This window comes from Lissotriton helveticus, chromosome 2_1, assembly GCF_964261635.1.
Source record: "Lissotriton helveticus chromosome 2_1, aLisHel1.1, whole genome shotgun sequence".
Lineage (NCBI taxonomy): Eukaryota > Metazoa > Chordata > Amphibia > Caudata > Salamandridae > Lissotriton > Lissotriton helveticus.
Window position 1 is genome coordinate 915750724 of NC_136059.1, and position 15925 is coordinate 915766648.

At 43.9% G+C, this 15925-nt stretch overlaps 1 pseudogene; it reads left to right on the top strand.

Moving 5' to 3' along the window:
- LOC144820183 (uncharacterized) overlaps window positions 1–15142 on the top strand; it is a 28763-nt pseudogene extending 13621 nt beyond the window's left edge.
- The last annotated feature ends 783 nt before the right edge of the window (window positions 15143–15925 follow it).

The following is a 15925-nucleotide window of genomic DNA, read 5'->3' on the forward strand; positions in this document are numbered from 1 at the left end:
CATGAATGGCTACCACGGGGTGACAGATTCATCCCTACTATACATGTAGCATAACGTACACACACAGTGCTACAGTAGGTGACTGTCTCTGTTGGGCTGTGCATCCATTACACAATGAGTACCACTTTCAGAGCCCAAAGATTCTTGAAGATCCCTTAATTGATTCCATTGCAACATTGACTGACTCTTAGCCATAGGCGTTCACAAAGTTACACACATCTACAAACACTGCAGGAAAACTCAACATCATGTGCTAACCTACCCTACCTAACTAACTAAATCGAATCTAAGTTTCAGATATCTTAACCTACCTATCCTACACTAACTTAACTTAAAACTACCTTAACCTAGCTAAACCTAGCTTAATCGATGCTACACATTTACCACACTAGACATGTTAAACATTAACCTCCCCACCCCCTTAACACACATAGGCACACAATACAGACATACACCACACCTATACAGAACAATCTACACATTAAAATCTAAACAAATATATATTGTATTGGTATTTAGTTTTTTTTCTTTTTGGGAATTTTTCTTATTTTTTTTAAACAAAGCCTAAAATTAACCCCCACCCACTAACACCTTATTAACCTAAATATTCTAAAAGCTATAAAGATACTTAAAAATACTAAAACCTATCTAATCTAAACCTATTCTATATAATGACTACCTAATTAACAAAAATAAACACTAAAATATACAACAAATTTGATTGTTCACAGTAGCTGGGAATTCTGCTCATCTGCCTCCTGCAGGTTGTTCAGGTAGATGCTCTGCTGGCTCCGTTCCTCACGTATGCCATCCAGTTTCCGATTCGGTTTCTGTAGTTCCTGGACAATGATGTAATATCATTGCTGTTGGGGTGCCTCCTGGACCATATAGCCACATGCTGTGTGGCTGCTGGGAGAGCTGGTGTGGCAACAGTTTGGGCTGGCTTTGACTAATTTGGGGCTGCTCTGGGCTGGTTCTGCCCAGCTCTGGCGTGGGTTGGGTCCTGGTCTGTCCGTTTGAGGGGGTAAGGTTGGCACTGCAGGTGTTGTTGGTTGGGCCATGTTCTAGGACCCAACTACTTCGGTCCACACATTACAGTTTTTGCATTTTTCTGAAAGCCGTTGCTACATTCTGTGCGCGTTTCACAGCTGTCATGTTGACTAGGGTGCAAATAGAAATAATCAGTTAGCACAGTCAGTACATGTACATAACATCTAAGATATATCGCCTGACTTTGTAACAAATATCATATCTTTTTTAACCAAACTAAACCAACAATGTGAATAGATGCATGGCCAATATGTTTTCACTGCATAGACAATTAGACATCCCGTACTTGAACCTGGAAAAGTGGGTCAAGTGCCATCTGTGTGGGAAAATGCCTGCCTGTACCCACCCATTTCCACAAATGTGTAGATTTCTCTGACGCATCCGTACTAAAATATCCAATGCATGAATAACGCACAGCACATTCATCACAATGCGTATTCAACGTATAGGCGCTGATGCGCGACTTACGACCCACGCAACGGGGGCAATGCACAAATGGGTCAATGCGTGGGTGGATTCTAACACACACAACTGGCCAATTGTCTATTACACTGAGTAATGCAGGTACATACACCTTGGGCTCACTTTCCTTGCCCTTCTTCTCTTACCTAACAGCCTTAATATCTTCAGTTGTCTGGATTTCTAGCGGTAAAAGTGCACCTATATGTAATGTTTAGCCTTTATCGTGGTGAAATATGGAGTGACAATATATTGATCATGATTACACATACATATTGATATGTAGAGAAATTCATACTTTTAAATTCTTTTTTCAGTTTGTAGTATGCTTGAGTGAACGTAGGTCGCTGTTCAGTAGGCATATTATTGGTCAAATATGTTGCTTTGCATTGCCTATGACTTACACTACTGTATTCACCATTATGCCCATTATCTAACTTAATACACATTTTCAGAATACCTGCTATACGATGTGTTACAGATTTAATACACACTAAGGGAAGCACAGGGACTGGCAGGTTCAGCCAGTCTACAGTGTATGCGACATCCTGCTTGACATTTACCTGAATGGATGTGATAGGTATAGTGCTAGGCCAATATGACGCAAGTTATGTTGGCCAAACATCATTTATCACACTAAACTAGTCAACTTCCGTATGAAAATGTTGTGGTACAGGCAGATCTGCTGTCTGGGCTGGAGGTCTGACACAATATGTGCACCTCATGCACACGGCACCTTGGAACATGTCTTTGCTCAATCTGTTTGGCTATTGCTTGAGTATCACGAGCCCAGATGGAGTAGAATCCCGAGTGACACTATATGTAGTATATCACTTGTTAGTTATATTTATAAAGCGTAAAAAAATCGCCCCTGTAGGGGTCTATAAAACAGAACCGCAATTTCAGAAGGAGCTAAAATAGCCAGGTTTTGAGGAATATCTTGAATTGTGCTACGCCCAGACAGGATCTTATGAACAATAGCGGTGGGTGGGAATGTCCATTCCGCTGGCAGAGTACACCGAGTTTTGCAACTTCGTGCTCCACTTGGAGTGTGGAGTTCGGCAACAATCCAGCCACCCGTCGCTTGATGTATACCAGCATGCCTACCCCTAACACACAAGTAGCCTTTGGGATTACACCTGTATCTCTTTTGATTTGTCCTAAAACTGAATCCGTACTGCTTAAGTACCTTGGCATGACATCACGTTTCATCACGTGACTATGCAATTTAGACAATGGGGAAGCTTTCGTCTCCCATGCATGCTTGTTCAATTATCTTAAAAGTTACTCGTGAGAAGAGCTGAGGCATGATGAGACAATTTGCAGTTCTCACATTAGGATTCAAGTAATGGCATTAGCCAAAAGTCATCCTTCAGCACCGTTTATGGGAAGAAAAGAGACGGATGAGAAATTCACTGCAGAGAACAATGCGGCACATCATGGGCTGCGAGCGCAGAGACTGTAAGTGCATCAAATTCAAATAAAAGAAGGGATGGCTGAGAGGACTACTGAGACAGAGGGGGAGCGGGGTGGAAAGAGGAGAGGGCATGTAATAAGTACAAAGGTCCTATAGTATTTGTGCATCATCCATTCTTATTGTAGGGCTCCTCCTTGCCTGTGAGGCTCATCGCTCAAAAGAGGCACTTTAACGATTAATGATTATGGAGGGTGAAAATAGCAGCATTATTGAACTTTCAGGAGGGAGAGTATCCTGCAGAAAGAGGCAAGATGTATTACAATTTATTGGCTTGTGTGATTCTTTATGTTGTTTAGAGAAAAAAGGGGTAGCACCATGAAACACCAACAAGAGAAGCACAGACAGTCAGTGTCCATTACAGTTCTCAAGCACTACCCCACCACCTTTGCACTCACCTCATCAGGTCGCTCTCTGCCAAGCCGCCACCAGACGGGACTCTCATGCCCTCCCGCTGTCCCCCTGCTTCCTTATTAAGTTGTGGTCCAGCTTGTTACTCCATCGAATTAGAGCTGTGGACAGCAGAAATTAAAGCAGGGGATTGAAAACCCTTTTTCCACAACTACTGTTAAGTGAAGTCATCCATCGCAGCTTTCAGAGCTCACCACTTCACCCCCACCACCCCCCAGGCACAACACCCATTCCTCGCAGCTCCAGGCTCAAGTGAAAGAGGGACATCCACAGGGTCGAACCTGTAGGTTTTCTGTGCTGAGCCATGAATCCCATTCTAAAGAAAGGGGCTAGTGAGTGTGTGGAGTGGTCCTGGAGACCAAGGAAACTATAGTTGGCATGTTGCATGCATCTCCAAGACCAATGCACCAGTTTGGGTGTGCCCTGGGCTCTGCAGGTCATTGCAGTTTTACATTTCAGAGCGGCAAGAACAGACTGGGGCTAAGAGCTGCAGCTGTGCCCAGAGACCAGGGAGAGACTTACTGGTTATCAGTGTGGCAGCCCTAGGCACTGCATGCGAGTCTGCAAGAACTCACCACAGTTTAAGGTTTATTATTATTTGCACAAGTAACGCTGTTACAAATCACATTGCGGGTTTGGCGGACGTCCACAGAATAACAAGGAGTCTTTATGTAACTCCTCAGAATTCCACGGAGTACGACTCCACGAGGGCCACCCACCCCTAATAAACAAGGGTAATTTGCTCTAAATATAGGGTGCCAAATATGAAAAGGATCTGCCCCTGTGTCTAACGGTATGAATGCGGTGGGGGCGAAGTAATGATTGAGCTCTGGATCTGAGGTTATGTGTGGAAGTATAGAACTGCAACTTGTTCCACAAATAGAAAAAGTGACTTGTGAACAGAGAAGTACAAAAAGGGAGAGCTTTTTTATCGGAAGCCAGTACAGTGACCTAAGAGTGGGCCCAAATGGAGAGTAGGATAGCAGGGTAGCAGTTTGCTAATCAGGCAGGCAGTTGTGTTTGGTACCACCTGAAGTTTAGAAAATAGCGCTTCATTTGCAGCAACCATAAGGGCATTTCCATAATCCAGGTGACTTATAATATATGCCTGAGTTATGGATTATCTGGCCTGCAGAGGCAGCCATTGGAAATCTCTCCTGAGAAGGTGCATAATTCCAAAAACAGGGCCCAAAGATAGAATTGATCTGATATTTCATGAAGAGGGCATCATCAATCAGTATGCTCAGATTTCTAACGGCCTGTTTGGGATAAGGACCAGACCTAGTTCAAAAGGCTACCAATCATCAGACCAGAAAGAGGAAGCCTTTCCTAATAGCAGGATTTCAGTTTTTACTGCATTAAGTTGGAGGTAATTGGACAACATCCAGAGGGCTACTTTTTTCCTTGCATTCCCTGAAACTGATCTTGGTAGATTCAGGGGTTTCCCTATGTTTATGATAAGTTGTGTGTTGTCCACATGTGATATAACTTTGAACCCTCAAGATCTTATCACTTGAGCCAGGGGGGCAACATAGATATTAAACAGTGTATGGCTCAAAGATGAGCCCTGGGGTACCCCCTGTCCAGGCCCATGGTTCGAGAAGTAAAGAGGTCTAACTGGACTGTATCAGTCCAATCTTTTAGAAAGTGTTTTAGTCAACCCAGGGCTCTTTGACCGATGATAATCTCCATCAATCTTTAGACTAGAATTAAATGTGAGATGGTGTTGAATGCTGCAGATAGGTCTAAAAGAACCATCATAGCTGGGTGGTCATCATCCAGAGATACCCTGATGGTATCAAGAACATCCACTAATGCAGTTTCTGTACTATGGGATGCCCGAAAGCCAGACTGGAAAGAGTCCATCAAAGAGTGGGTTTCGAGGTGACACCAGCTGTTTATTCACTATTGTCTCCAGGATTTTTCCTAAGAAAGGGAGCAGCGAAATTGGCCTGTAATTCACCAGTTTGAGTGGAACGACGTGTGTTTCTTTAACATAGGTCTCACCTGTGCAGTTTTCAATTTTGTGGGAATATTTTCAATAATAAGTGATTGATTAAACAGACGTGATCATATGAAGAAATGCAGTAGCCTTTGTTGCCATGATAGGGGGAGGAGCAAGGGCCACTGGTGCACCCGATTTAATCTTTTTTATCAGGACCAAAATTTGGTTGGAGGAGATTGCGCCAAAAGGTTCCAAAAGAGTAGGGTAAATAGAAGATGAAAACACAGGTGGATCCATCACATCCTGTGTGAGACCTTTCAAAAGAGTGTGATACATTTTCGAATGCTTTTTGTTGAAGTGATTCACAAGCTCATTACAAAGAGACTGAGATGCTGGAGTAGAAGAGGCACATACCACAGGCTTGACAAATTCCTTTAAAATCTTCTATAGTTCTTTTGTTGCATTTCTGGCTTTGTTAAATCAGTATACTATGTGAGTCTTCATAACAGATTTAATACTTTTGTGGCAAATAACCGACTCTGCTTTATTGGGGAATTTGTCTGCAGGTGTTTTGGTGGTTCACTACTTGCTTCTGATTTTCTGCAGGCTGTCTTTACTGCTTTAAGGGACTCTGAGAACCAAGGGCACATAGCTTATGTGTTTTGGAGTTTTGGGGAGTGATGGTATCTAATGCCTGTGTAAATGCTTTCTCAAGGTCCTCCAGAGCAAGATTCAAATCTTAGTGGACGAACAGAAGGAGGAAGGAAAATGTGGAGTAAAAGATTGAAGAGACACCTTATCCATGATCTGACTTTACTTGGTGCTACAATCTTGGGACTCGAGGATTCTTCCAAGTGACCATTGAAGTTAATAGAAAAATGGTCTGTCCAGACCTGTGGCACGAGAGGGCGGGTTCAACTTGCAAGTTAGGTGAGTTTGTAAAAATCGGGTCTAATGTGTGCCCAGCTATGTGTGTTGGGCCTGATACTTTTTGATAGGTCTGAGAGCAGGCATGAAGTATCGGGGTCAAAAGGTAGGTCTGTGCGATATTTGAAATGCCCAATCAACATGAAATAGTCCGATGCCACAATATGAGGAAGAACAATTTCAATAAAATCCTTGCTAAAATCTTTTTTTTTAGACCCTAGAAGGTGGTATACTAGAGTACACATCCAGATTACATTAGATAGGGATTCCAATTTGAAGACACAAAGCTTCCCCACTCTTTTAGAAAAGAGTCCAATAGAGTGACTTTCAGAGGTTTTCGATAGGCAACAGCCGCTCTGCTGCCTGTTTTGGGCTCTCTAGCTATTCTAATTAGACTGTATTCAGGAGGAATGATGTCGAAATACAGGAAAGTGCTATAGGGTGGAGCCATGTTTCAGAGATAAAACAGATGTCTGGTTTATCAGTGGCCAGAAAATCCCAAAGTTTGAGGGTATGTTTGGGGTTAGAGCAAGCATTGCAATTGATATCACGTAACTGGGTGTTACTGGATTATGTAATGTTAGAGGTACTGTTTCTGTTGTCTGAGGAGAACAGCCCGTCATAATGTCCAACTGCTGGGAATTATTACAAAAAGACGTATGTCTTTCCTGAGGAGTAAGGAGCAAACATTCACAATTACAGATTCAACAGACATGGGGGCCGTCTTGTCCTAATAGGAGTACCGAAGTACATAAAATACTGCAAGCCTGAGAAAGAATATTATTTGTTTAATACTTTTAAGAATATTTACTGGAATATGTTATTGTGAGCAATATCTTACTATTTTGTGCAAAAGTAGCAGCATTTCTGGTGTCCAGGTGCATCAGGGCGAGTCCAGGCGCAGACAGGCTGACCTTTGGCACGCTAGCAGGTAGCGTCCTCTATGCCTCTGCGCCAGGACTTCTCTTATGTAGGCTTCAGCTCCCAATGAGGCAGAAGAGGACTGCAGAAGACTTGACTGCCAACCGCACAGAAAAATGGCAGCGGCAGCTGTCTTTCTGAATCTCTAAGTAAGTCAGCAGTCTCCCTTTGTTAAATCGGCCACGCCATGACGGACCGGGGAGCCAGCAGAATGCACATCACACCCAAATGCAGTGTGGGCCGGGAAAATCATTAGAACAGCAGTCTGTGCAGTACATAAAAGTGTGCTTCGGCAAAGTTATTAAAATATCGCAATTGTTCCAAAGTAAAAACATTAACTATGCGAATATAAAACTCCAATAAATGTTAAAAGCGGCATTGTACAGTTCAGCGCATCCTCGCCAGGACTCCTCTTGTGTAGGTCTCAGCTTCCAATGAGGCAGAAGAGGACTCAGAAGACTAGACTGCCAACTGTACAGGAAAATGGTAGACGCAATTGTCTTTCCGAAATTCTAAGTAATGCATTCAATTAGCACACCCTGTGATGCACCTGGGACACAGAACAATGCAAATCACACCCAAAATCAGTGTGAGCAGGGACAAACCATAAGAGCAGCTATCTGTGTGGTAAATACCAGTGCCTTGGTGCAAAGTTATTAAAATATTGCAATTGTGCCAATGTAAAAACATTAACTATGCAAATAAAAAATTACAGTAAATGTTACAAAGTTACCAGTAGAGTTCAGCGCATACTCCCCAGGCCTCCACTTAATGTAAGCCTTAGGACCAATGAGGCAGAAGAGGACTACGGAAGACTAGACTGCTAACCACAATGGTAAATGGCAGCTGCAGCTGTCTTTTTGAATCTCTAAGTAAGTTTGCATTGCATTTCTCAGTGCATCAGAGGGCTTCCTTGAGCTTTGCATGTGAGTAAGCATTCACCTCAGATGGCAATATGTCCATTTACTTTCAGGTGACACCAGGCAAACATGGTAAGGTCTGTGAGTACTACCTTCACAGGAGTGATATGATATGTAGATAGTCCTGGACATCTTATCTTTACTTTGATTGTCTTTGCGTCTTGTGTACAGATGCAGACATAGATGGAGGACTAGGGCTAACAGTATTTTTAGGTTAACAGTAAGACACACCATCACAGTCTCATCCATTCCTGCATGTAACAGTTGCATAATTTCCTCATGGGGCAAGTGTGCCTGCACTGGGGTTAGGTGGCCAATCCAGCACGGGCACAGGTCAAGAGTCAACATTTGTAAGTGTTATTTTAGATACTGTACTTATCTTGCTATGTGCTTGCAAACATTGATGTGGTATAGGGAGACTATCTTTGCTGCACTGTGTGGTCATGTCCATTATATACCCCTCTGTTTACAGTCACAGGACAGCATGTAAACTATACTTTGATTGACATATGTAAGATGGCAACATACATCATGAAGTGCATGACACACAGTCATTGCACACTGTTTGGTACTAAACTCACTTTGGACTGTGAAAGAGGGTTTGTAGCTGAACAACTTAAGCAACACACGCAATCTCTGCATGTGCAGACTGTTCACACATTATAAAATGTCAGCTGTGACTTGCACTGGCACACATGTGACACACATTGTGGTATCATGCCCACATATGTCATAAAACATGATGTAGATCTGTGGTCGGTGTGCCACATAGCAACAGACCTTTTGATAGGTGAGAAATCCATCAGTCACCAATGGAGTGAGACATGGATAAATAGTCCATTGTACTTGTGATGTTGAATTAACACGATGCTGCCATCCACACATGATCTGTATCTTACTCCTGTCAACATTAGTAGCAATACATAGTCTCTGAGGGCAGGCCTTTGTGGGTGCTACCTGGTTCAAGGATGCTGCACTCCCTGGCATAGGCATATGAAATGGCACACACTCAACTAACATTTCACCTTTTGGGTGGATAGTATATGTGTTATCTGCTCAACTATGCATTTGTCCACACAGTTCTGTGGTACACAACTATTGACATGCTAAGGTAAGTTCATATCCAAATCACTCCATCTGACTGTGCAATTCAATCTGTGTGTGCACTTGCATTTTTATCTGACTTTTGATCCAAGTGACATCACACTCGACATCTCAGTATCCTTCAGGTGTTCAAATGTTTACATATTGTAGTATTGATGGTGGGTTCATTGTCGACATTGCTAAGTTAGCATGAGCTTCGCTGCCATGAGGCTGATTATTGCGCATGACACTATATGCTTTTATTTTGCAAGACTTTGTTTGTGCCCTTTTCACATGAGAACTGTCTGCTTTTCACGTTCTCTGCTGTGCTCTGAGGTTTAGTCTGCACATGATGTACAAGGTCGATAAACAATGCACTTGTTATTCTGTTCTGGTCAGTCCCTCGCACCTAGACATAACATGACACACAGCTGCATTACTGAAAGTCGTATTCTTTTATGTTACAGCGAAGCATGTTGTTCACGCACTTGGGGAGAGACCTTTCCAGAGAGAAGAGCTGTGCTTGTCCTGAGATTTAAATCTTTCATCTAGGCCTTGAGGTATGGGGTACCTGACAAAGCCCAGAGGTCTTTATTTAATAAACTACTTCTTATCAAGGGGAGGGTGGTTAGGCACTGTAGCCTTTTTCCACTCTCTTTATAAAATGATATTCTCGTTTGTATTCTATGGAATTGTGACAATGCTGACAATATTGTTTTTATGCATTTTGCTGCTAGTAATGGCACGTGTACTGTACCATAGAGCGCGTTAGTTAAAGTAAACATTTGAAATTATACAGTGAATCTGAATACTCTTATTGTGGACAATTATGAGTGAGTGAGCGAAAGAGTTGTCTTGCTTACATGATTCCTGAGAGAGTCGGGAGTGTTGTGTTCTGGGTTGTTTACTCATTGGTAGCTTCGCTGTTAGTTGGAGAATGTATGAGACACTATTGCGATTCAGTTCTGGGGATTTTGGGCACTGAGGTGATGGGTTGGTACACCCCTATCCACCAAGGTCCTGGTTTCCTATGCATAGTTCTGTATATGTGCAGAATCCCTGCAACATAACGCCGCCAACGTTTGGTCTGATTCTTATCTGCGAGACGCTTGAGTAGTGCTTGTGCTTGTCCACAATCCCCTCACTTCTGTTTCCAGAGACAGCTGTGATGGTGTAGCCTCCTATATTGGTGTTTTTAAAGGTTCTTTCAAGCTTGACATTTTAAGAAAAGGTTTTCTCTTTATTGTTAACCCATTGTTGCGCTGCAGCTCTCTAGGTTGTTAATCTTTCCTTTCCGTGACGGCGTTTAATATTATGCCTCACAGTCAAGCAGCTCTCCAAGTCTTTTTGACTCAACATGGAGTCCCTGATGCTGGTGTTGTGCTGATTTTTGTAGTAGAAGCAGATGCAGCATACCTCTTCAAAGTGTTTTATTCTTTCCGGCGGTGGATGGAGCGGATAATCTGTTTCATTAATACACTGCCATGACCCTTCCTGATGCTTATCAGCCCTATCAGACTTTGGAAATTCCACTTACAGTTTAGCAGCACCTAATTTGGTTTGATGGCACCCTTCCTCACCCAATAACGCCTGTCCGTTTAGGACCTTTATCAATAGATTGGGCCACATGGCCCGTTTTGGCGGGGTATACCCCTCACCCGTGTCACCTGATGGCAGCGATGCTTGCAGAACTCTGCGTATTACATACTTCTTTGATCCACATGCATAGGGCTGTTATACAGTTCATGGCACGCAACTTCCAGGTGGGACCACATGGCTTTGCTGCACAACCTGCTGGACCTGGTGGTGTAACTATCAGTCCAGTTATGCTTAATTCAGTAATAGATAAGCGCCCACAGAATAAGGATGATTGACCTTATTGGCTTGTTGAAAAATTTGGACAACTTGAGGCTGCCTTTCCAAATACCAGTCCTGTAGAGAAACACAGGATATTTCCTATAAGTCTACCTAAAGACACACTTCCTGAGGTAGCTGATTATAGCACCTGGGGCATGGTGTTTGCAGCAGTGTATTCAAAGTGTTTCAGCACTCCCTCCATGACTGTACTCCCGTCCGTGAGTAAATGTGCTCAAGATGAACACAGAGAAGAGGCGACTGTAGAGCTGGGGATGAGACTGTGGGGTTTTTCAATGTGGTTGCTGATATGATCCTTGCCAATGTCAAGGACGATGCAGTATGCTTTCAAGTGGCAAGTCGCTTCTGGCGGTCACATATGGGGATTGACAGCTGGGTGCGCTTCTATGGCATACAAAAGGGCGTTGGGACCAATGTCCTCCACTGAGCCGACTGCTGGCTGCTATCTGGTCTAGGGTGGTTAGACGGCTTCTACAGGTGCAACCATTTGCCCCGGAGGCAGACTTTTGGCTGATGCCGCCTTTTGCGTTCATTGACTGGGTCATGTCTATCGATTAATGGAAGGCGGGATGCTGTCTTATGTTGGTGGACCTCTATCCTGAACAAGGGTTCATAACATATCAGGAAGCAGTAGACTCTTTTGAACTAGGACCGGGGCAATTCTTACAATATGCCAAAATAGCGGCAACGGCACAGCATCTATGGCCTACGTTCCCGAACGCCCCGGAACACACACATACTCTGGTCACAATGATAGCCATGGTGGGAGGGCGGAAACTTGTCACTCATCTGTACAGGGCATTTCGGGACGATAGAAAATGTGCACCTCTAAAAATAGAAGGTAGATGGCAGGAAGTGAGCCCTCAGGAGATCACACAACGAGAGAGGGTAAAAATTCATGAGGGCGTCCGTAAGGTGGCGGTTTCTAATAGATTTAAGCAGATACAATACAACATGGTCCGCATGACATATCTCTCACCCAAGCGCCTCCACGCCATCGATAGCTCGAGAGACCCAAGATGCCCCAGATGTCACTATGTACAGGCAGATTTTTCACATATGGTTTGGTCATGTCCCTTGGTACAGAGGTACTGCACAATTATCCTAGAGGAGTTACACAGAATAATGGGATGGAGAGTTGCCCTGGAGATACATACTTGTCTCCTTGGACTGATCCCCCGGGACCCTAAACATAAAACCAGCAGGAAGTTCCTGGTGTTGGGACTTGTAACGGCTAGGCGAAGAATAGCAATTAACTGGCTGACACAGAGTGGGCTGCTGGCAGCGAACTGGAAAGCAGACCTGAAGGAATGGGCGCTAGCAGAGGAGGGGCACATACGCAGTGCTGGAGGGATGCTAAACTCCCGGAAGTATTGCAGGCATGGGGGGTAATGGTCCAGGAGATAGGGAGGAGCTCCCCGAGCAGACAATGTTAACTGGTGTTAGTCATGTGGGGACTGCAGACAGGGGGAGGGACGGGAGGGTACCCCTGAGGTACCCCTGATTGAGATGTGGTTAGAGAGACCTCTGGACGGGTGGGCCCGATAAGGCGGTGTTAGAATTGGGAGGGGGTGGTCAGTTAAAAGTTCATACGATTGCTACTGACACTGTTTACACTAATTGCTGGTTCGGTATACGCTTCAGAGACAACCCAAATTGGGCTGACTGATGAAGACAGCTGACACGCTGGTTGCCCCCGATAGACTGTATAATATAGTTTTTCAAATTGAAGGTGACATTGAGCATGTAATCACGGGGATCTTTTGGGAGAATCTGACTTCTTCTTACGACATTTTGCTGGCGGAGGCTGATTGGCCCCCACCATTAGTTCTGGTCGCATCAATGGGGGAGGATGTGATACTTCTGAGTTTTTCACGCTACATCCCCAAGGAGCATGCAGAGGCCTTTGCAGCTGAGTGGGCTTTGGCCCTTGCACCGGCGGTGTACCATTATCAAGTGGGCTGGGATAAAGATTCTCCACCACTTGAGATTCCATTGCGGTCTATGCCACAGCCTCAACCTCAATATCCCATCGGCGGGAAGCTAAAGGTCCAGTTTCTGATGTTCTAACTGAGTTGGAGTATCAAGGTGTGATTGAGACATTTGTGTTACAGATGAACAATCCTCTTTCTACTGTATCAAAACCTGATGGGTCTTATCGCATAGTGTTAGCTTACCGGCATGTGAACTCTCATTGTCGTACTTTTGCGGTACAGAATACTGATACCTCTGCTCTTATAGACAGTCATGTTCATAAGAAATATAAAACGACACTTGACATTTCCAATGGCTTCTATAGCCATAACCTGTCCCCTGAATGCAGTCAATGGACAGCATTTATGGCCAGGGGAAAACAGAAATATTTTTGGCATTTACCTTTGGGGTATAAGAATAGCCCCGGGGTTTTCACTGCCTGTGTTGTCTTTTTGTTGGACAGCATTGACCCAGATGCGTACTTGTACGTTGACAATATTTATCTAACAAACGATGAACTATGGCCACATGTATGCCGCGTTGAATGCATCATACTTATGTTTGCAGAGTATGGTTACAAATTCAATTTTGCTAAATCACACATCGCTTGTTATGCAGTGCTCTTTTTGGGCTATGAGCTCAATAATGACGGTTGGTGCCTGGCACCCCACTTTCTGGAGAAATGCGCACGCTTGCAGTCTCCATCTATTCTTAAAAAACTTCAGTATCTGCTGCGATTTTTAAATTTCAGGCGGTCTTACATTCCTGATAAAGCCCATCGTATCAAGCCTCTTTATGCTTTGATACAACCTACCTCTTCAAAACCCAGCTGGCTTCCGTTACATTCTGCTATTCTGCACTCTTTGCAGTCAGATCTACTTGAATCTAAGTATTTGTTGACACATGATAACCACACAAATCTTGTGATACGAATCATCCATGGCGCAGTGGGTTTCACTTATTTGACGTACAAGGAAGGTGACACAGTACCTATTGCATACAAATCACACTTGTACACTTCAGCCGCAATGCGGTTTTCCACTGTTGAAAAAGTTTTAACAGCTGTGCAGATGGCAGTCCTGAAGGAACGCGCACTGGCGCAGGGGAAACGTATTTTGGTGGGTCACACCTTTCCCTGCTTTAGAAGCTGGGACTAAGGCAAGTGTGCCAAACTCTAAAGCATTACATCCCTGTTGGATGCAATGGGCTGCTTCTTTGACGTCTCCTGATGTCATGTTTATCTTTGACCCCTCTCTTAAGACACAGGAGTTCTTGCAATATGAACATGTTCATCCACCTCCTCTGTCTTTGCTTCCTTTATAGAAGTACACATGTATCATTTACACTGATGGTTCGTCGCAACTGGCCACCAGCTCTAAACACACTTATTCAGCAGCTTGTGCTATTGTGGCTGGTACAATAGTGAATGGAGAATTCAAGTCTAATATAGTGCATACAAAGGTGCTAGGAGACTGTACCGCCCAACTGGCTGAGCTGCGCGCTCCGGTTCTTGCTCTCTAGTTTGCAGATCCAAATGTGTCTACTCTTATTGTGTGTGATTCTTATTACTGTGTTCAGTCTTTCAATGACAACTTATTCTTTTGGTCTCAAAATGATTATCAAGATTCTACAGGCAGCGCAATTAGGCATAAAACGCTTTGGGTTCAAGTAGCAGATCTTCAACAACGTCTGCCCCTCACACATGTTATTCATACTATTGGCCATCAGCATGTGGGGGCACATGCTCTTGGTAATTCTTTGGCTGATGAAGGAACCAAATCTGCAGTAGCCACGTGTTCTGTAGCAGCCGTTACAAGGTCCATGACTAAGATTGATAATGAGATTTTGGCAGCTATAGCTGCTACTACGGAGGGCACTAATTACCCGCAGGGTTTCCCTTCAAAGTATAATTATCAATTAACTTCCAAACAAGTTCCTTTTGCAAAAATACCGGACGTTGGTGATCGGCTGATTCCCAACGTGGACCACAGATGCTCTATGATCAAAGCCACACACGAAGGCATGGCCTCGGCCCATGCCGGAGTGTCTGCGACAGTTTCTGTCTTGAACCAACATTACTGGTGTTGTGGTTTATATATATAAACAGACCCGCAATTATTTATTTTCTTGTGACATATGTCAGCAAATTAAGCCTTCTACGGTAACACGTCCACCACCAACTCAGCTATGCATTTTTGACTGACCTTTTGGTTGCGTATAACTTGATCACTACGGTCCATTTTCTTCAGATACTGCATATAAATGCATTTTTGTTGCAGTTGATTCGTGCACTAGATTCATTTGGGTTTGGCCACAACGCAGTGCTGACGCTTGAAATGTTATCAGGTATTTGTGTGTTTTTGTAGGGATCTTTGCCTGTGGCACCTTTCATTCAGACCAAGGTCCAGTGTTTGCCTCTAAGGCGTACAAGAACGCGATGAAGTATTTGGGGGTGCTGGTGCAGTTTTCGTCTCCATACAGGCCTGAGGGCAATTCAATTTTGGAGCGGATGAAAGATGACTTAAAGCAATCTTTGACAGTTAGAGTCTTAGGTACTGGCGGGAACTGGCTAGCCCATTTGTATAGAGTTCAACGTGCACTTAATAATCTCCTTAGAAGACTTCTGGGTGGGCGGACCCCATACGAGATGCTCTTTAGCATCAACATGTTTGTGCCAGACCGTGATGGTCTGGACATTGCGGCGGCTGCCGCAACCTTTGACATAGATAATCATTCTACTATGTTACAGTGCCCTCTGCCACTGATGCTGCACTGCTGATTCTGGTGGCTGGCTGGCTGGCTTCCAAAAGTTGGTGATCTCGTCCTAGAGAAGTTGGAGAACAAAAAAGAATTTGGTCCCTCTTATCGTGCACATGTTCCAGTCCT